A 6,000-nucleotide genomic window follows, 5' to 3' on the forward strand; every position below is an offset into this window, starting at 1 on the left:
ATTCTTACAATGTGAGACCCCTGGGTCACTGTTGCCACCATCAGATGGACTTGGACTTCCTAGCCTCAGAAACTGTAAGCAATAAATTTCATTTTTATTTATAAATCACCCAATTCCAAGTATGTTGTTATAAGCAACAGAACTGAACTAATACAAAATGTTTCTAAAATTGTATTGGCACTGAGAAGTTAGTCTCAGTTCATTTTAAAAATTAAATAATTTTAGGGGCTTCCGGTCAAGATGGCAGAATAGACGGTCCCCAGCATCACTCTTTCCCACAAAACAACCACTTTTTTTTATAAAAAAGCAACAACAGCCAAGCTGGGGCTGCTAGAGCTCAGGGGAAGAGGAGGAGAGACTGACAGAGTTCATGAAGGCAGGAGAAGCCACGATGAGAGAAAGAAAAAACCACTCCGACCGTTTTGTGCCATGGCCACTTTAAGGCTGGAGCTGCTAAGTGCACAGAGCAGGAGCTGGCAAAAGCCACAGCTGTGCCCTTTGGATGGAGTTGCTTGGAGGTGGCAGGGGAGAAGAGTGCCTTGGTGGCCCCCAGACCAGCAAGACCACTAATGTGGTTCCCATGGACCCACATAGGAGCAAGGAGCCACAACAACTGGAAAAAGGGAGCCACTCAGAGGCAGGTGAGTCATCACAAGGGACTGGCACATGGCCCATCCCACGGGAAGTGTTTGCAGCACGAGCAGTGGTGGAAACAGGCCCATCAGGGGAACACTGGGGCACAGCAAGGACAGCTGATCTGGCCCCCAATCAGCATAGGACCACTCAGGGGAGACTGGTAAGGAATACAGAATTGCATGGGGTGCAGTTTGATGAAAAGACTCAGTCCCAGATCAGAGTTTCTACACAACCCAGGTGCACTGGGTCTCTAGAGAGCCAGAAGTACCTATAAAGTCTACCATTATAACCTGAGCTGCACAAAAGCCTTCCCTAGGGAAGCAGCAACAAAGCAGTGATTCAGCTCAACCACAGAGTGCAAGTACTGGTCCCCTAAGGAAGTTCCCCCACTTTAGAAGTAAGCAAAGGACAAAAATTTAGTTCCTGCCCAGGCACAATGTCTGCACCTCAGGGCCTGCCCAGGGACCTGAGGCATGGATCCGGGGACAAGACCCTCCCCCCCAACAACCAGGCACACCACCAGTCCTTCCGGGCCTGCCTGGGACCCAAGGCATGAAGATGAGGACCGGACCCCCGCCCATAGACAGGCACACAGCCAGTGCCAAGGAGCATGTCAAAAACATCACCTCCATGTGAGTGGCCCACCATAGCCACCACAATAACCACGGCTGCTGTGAAAGCGGCTACACACCACAACCACCATGCAGGTGGTCAGCCAGCCACTGGAGTGCACTGACACAAGGATAGTCACCAGCAGAGACCAAAGAAAAGAAGAGGATGTCTCTCTCCCCAAAGCCCATTCCAGAGTGAAAGAGGAAGCATCTGTTCTACGATAATATTGGGGGACCTGAACACACCTCTCAGCATTAGATAGACCATCTAGGCAACAAATCAACAGAGTAACCATTATTCTTTCAGAAGGAGAGAAGAAATCTAAGGTAATTAGACGGGGGAGGGGGGAGGGAGAGGCAGATGGGGAGAGATTGGACAAGGGGCATAAAGAATAAATACAATTTGTAACAAAATATATGCTAGTAATATTGATCTGATAAACATATGTCAATGTTGAACCCCTAAAATATGTATAATTAAATTATGATTCAATAAAAATTTTTAAAAAATAAACAAAAAAATTAAAAATAAATTAAAATTAAAATTAAAATTAAATAATTTTAGATTTCTGGATAAATGTGGCAGATGACCTCACAGGATTTCTTCTCCCTCCTGAAACTCCAAGATAATTAAATAAAGCAATAAAAAAGGTATAAAACAAAAAGGACAAATAATGGGAAAGAACTTGTCAAAAGATAAGAAATTTCAATTTTTTTTTGTTTTTGTTTTTTTGGGGCAGTCAGCCATCAATATATTTTTGAAAGACAGAAAGTAATTAGAAGAATCGTAACTGACCTAGCAGAAGAGAAAAAGCCATAACTCAAGTATTTGAAGAAAAGATACCAATGTGAATGAATTAAATTGCCCTGTGATGGCTAAGAAATTGGAGAACTCAGAATGAGAACCAAGGAATGTAGGAATGAAGCTCAGAGCTGAAAATGAAAGAAAACAGTTGAAATCTACATATTAAGGTTTGGACTCCAGACTGATCTACCTTATAGGAAAATGGAGATTTATTCTTTGGGTAATTGGGAGTTACTGTTTATGGGTACAGAATTCCAGTTTGGAAGGATGAGAAAGTTCTCGAGATGGATAGTGGTGATGGTTGCACAACATTGTGAATGTACTTAATGGCACTGAATTATACACCTAAAAATGGCTAAAACAGTAAATTTTATGTTATGTATATTCTACCACAATAAAAAATTTGTATTGTTGTGCCTATAAAATGTAGACCGAAAAAGAAAGAAAAATTTCGACAGGGTCAAAAATAGCACTTAAAGATATTAAATTAAGTAACAGAAGTATACATAATTTAAAGGAATATAGGTCCACACTAATACAAATAATATAATCATATCTGGAGAAGAAAGAAAAATAAGACTAATTTAGTAATTGTTCATAGAGGGAAGTCAGTAAACATTAACTGAAGAAAGAGAAGTTTAAGCATATTATATAAAACCCACAGTTATTAAGGTAACAAAACCACAAACTTTAAAAAAAGAAACATACCCTCCAAAAGCAAAGAAAACACAGATTAAGGGGTAAAAAAACTGTACAGAACAGTGTCTACTATGCTACTACTCTCTGAAAAAAACTAAAACTCTGTATACATATGCATGACAATATGTATATACGCACAGATAGAAAGACCACACAAGAAACTAGTGACAGTGGGGCCTGCCTGTGGCTCACTCGGGAGAGTGCGGTGCTGATAACACCAAGGCCACGGGTTTGGATCCCATATAGGGATGGCCGGTTTGCTCACTGGGTGAGCGTGGTGCTGACAACACCAAGTCAAGGGTTAAGATTCCCTTACTGGTCATCTTTTTAAAAAAATAAATAAATAAAAACAAAAATAAAAAAGAAACTAGTGACAGTGAATGCTCTTGAGAGGAAAACTGGCTGGCTGGGGGACAAGGTGAAAGAGAGAGACTACTTTTTTTACTCTGCATGCTTTTGTACCCTTTAACTTGTTTACCATGTGTATGTATTTCTCATTCAAGAAAATTAATAAAAGTACAATAAAAATTAAAATGAAGGGCCGTCCTGTGGCTCACTCGGTAGAGTGCGGTGCTGATAACACCAAGGCCACATCTTTTTAAAAAAAAAAAAAAAATTAAAATGAAAACTGAGGAATTAAAATAGCTGTTTTAAAAGACAATATTCCCCAGTACAGCCCCATTTGTTCCCAGAATGCTAGTAGGCAGCCATATTATTCCCCTGCGCAAAAGACTGATTCTTCTGAGGATTGACAGACATCAACATTTGGGATTTCCCCAACAAAAAGGCCAGTTCAATTTTTAATCACTTTAGCTGGCCAGGCAATAAAATTAACTGCACACAAAAAAATCTTCCAATCGATGTTGTAGTGCCTCACTTAAAAATCTGAAAAACCAAAGTTTCCTAGACGTTTGAAGAAAGCTGTGTACATGAAAGAGAGCAGTGCAAACAATCAAAAAGAATAAAGAAATCTAGAGACAATATATAGATCAGAAGGAACCTTCAAAAATCTATAATTAAAATCCTTATACAGATTAGAGAAGGTATGAGATTCACAAAGAACAAGATGCTGAAAAAAGAAACAATCAGAAAAAAGACTGCTTACAAATGAAAAGCATAATACATTTTAAAAAATTCATTAGAATTTAAACAATAAAGTTGAGAAAATCTCCCAAGAAACTATGGCAAAAAGATAAAAAGTAAAATAGAAAAAAGAGGCTGGCCAGTTAGCTCAATCAGTTAGAGCACCACCTGTAACACCAAGGTCAAGGATTCAGATCCTGGTGTTGGCCAGCTGCCAAAAAAAAAAAAAAAGAAAGAAAGAAACTTAGAGGACCAATCCAGGATAGAATAGTCGTTGCAGAGAGCATAGAAAAATAACTGAAGAAAATATCCCAAAAAACAAAGACACAGATTTCTAGATGGAAAAAGAACACTGAGTTCCCTCGCCACAATGAAGAAAACCTACAGCAATACCCACCACTTTAAAATTTCAGAACACCACTTTCATTTCTACCGCTGCCAAGCCCTCCAGACCCAAAAAGACCTGTAAACTTCAGGGCCATGTGAGCCACAGCCACATCAGCAAGCACGGGAAGCATGGGGAGGCCAGGGTAATGCTGGTGGCACGCATCACCACAGTATCAACTTCGACAAGTATCACCCAGTTACTCTGGGGAAGTTGGTATGAGGCATTACCACTTATAGAGGAACCAGATCGTCTGCCTGTCAATCTTGATAAATTGTTGACCTTGGTCAGTGACTAGATGGGTAAATTCTGCCCAAAACAAGACTGGAGCAGCTCTAATCACTGATGTATTTTGGGGCTACTACAAAGTTCTGTGGAAAGGAGAGATCCAAAGCACACTGTCATTGTGAACGCAAATTCTTCAGCAGAAGAGCTAAGGAGAAGATTAAGGGTATGTGTAGTGTGGCGGGGGGGTCTGTATCCTGGTGGCTTGAAGCCACATCATGGCAGGTTCATTAAATGCTTGCTAACATACGCTTTAAAAATAAATAAATAAAATAGGGCCAGCCAGTTAGCTCATTTGGTTAAAGTGCAGTGTTATAACACCAAGGTCAAGGGTTGGGTTCCCCATAGCGGCTAGCCAAATAAATAAATAAATAAAATAAAATGGTAATCCTAAAGCTCCCAGAAAGATGGGGTGGCTAGGTAGCTCACTTGGGAAAGCACGGTGCTGATAATAGCAAGGTCAAGGGGGTTCAGATACCCCTACCAGCAGCCACCCTGCCCACCCAAAAAAAGGTTTCTGAGAGAAAAAAAAAACTTAAATCAATATAACATTGAAACAATATATATACATAGCATTGAGCTCCTCAATAGCAAAACTGGAAGCTAGAAGATAGTGGAGCAAGACTCAAAATTCTGAAGGAAAGACATTTAGCTTAGAGTTCTATACTCATCCCCCAAGTTAGCCAAGTCTGAAAGGAAGAATACATTTTTAGATATGCAAGTGAGAGAGGAGGTGCTTAGTTTCCATGGGTTGGGGTTTGAGAACACACCTCTGGGCTTCAAGCCACTCCCCAAGGTCTTAGGCCCCTCCTCTAGGCCCTCCCCTAAAGGAGAGTTACTGTTGCTTATTGGACCTATTTTCAGCACCAACATGGAGAGATTTAGAACACAAGGGGCGGACTTATGCAAACCTCAGCATGCTCAGTAAAAGGAATTTATACAGGCTTATATGACCCCAGGGACCCAGCATGGTCAGTGGAAAAGAGTTTGTCCTTTGAATGATCTTCCACTTGAGGTGCTAAAGAGCACAGAATATTCTTGAATGTATCTAGTGCATGTGATAGAATTTGACCAATGGACACGCCCTAAAAGGAGACCAACTGAGCATGTGCAAGACTATGTTCCATAGCTGGGAACCAACCCCTTAGTTGAATATTCATTACATAGCCTGAATATATATTAGTTAGTGAAACTATAAAAGCTGAATCCTGGCAGAAGGCAGAGTGGTTGCTCACTTTCTCTGGGGCCGGCCCACACTCTGCCTGTGGAGTGTGTATTTCTTTCTTTTTGTATCAAACTTACTTTTATCAGGTGGCTGCTTACTTTCTTGAGCCAGCATGTGCTCTGTACTAAACTTTAAGTGCGCATTTTTTACTTTTGTGTAAAACTTGGTGCAGGCCCTATTTAGTCTCTGGAGCTAGACTGCACTTTCTCTGCAAAGTCTGTATCTCTTATCTGTTATATTAAATCTGTTTTCATCTTCAACTGCAATCCTA

At 40.7% G+C, this 6,000-nt stretch overlaps 1 protein-coding gene and 1 pseudogene across 1 annotated transcript in view; one reads left to right on the forward strand and one right to left on the reverse strand.

Moving 5' to 3' along the window:
• The window catches only part of MTO1 (mitochondrial tRNA translation optimization 1), a 31,654-nt gene that overhangs the window by 17,614 nt on the left and 8,040 nt on the right, over window positions 1–6,000 (reverse strand).
• LOC103595484 lies at window positions 2,404–4,713 on the forward strand (annotated as a pseudogene).

This window comes from Galeopterus variegatus, unplaced genomic scaffold (assembly GCF_000696425.1).
Source record: "Galeopterus variegatus unplaced genomic scaffold, G_variegatus-3.0.2 Scaffold1779, whole genome shotgun sequence".
NCBI lineage: Eukaryota > Metazoa > Chordata > Mammalia > Dermoptera > Cynocephalidae > Galeopterus > Galeopterus variegatus.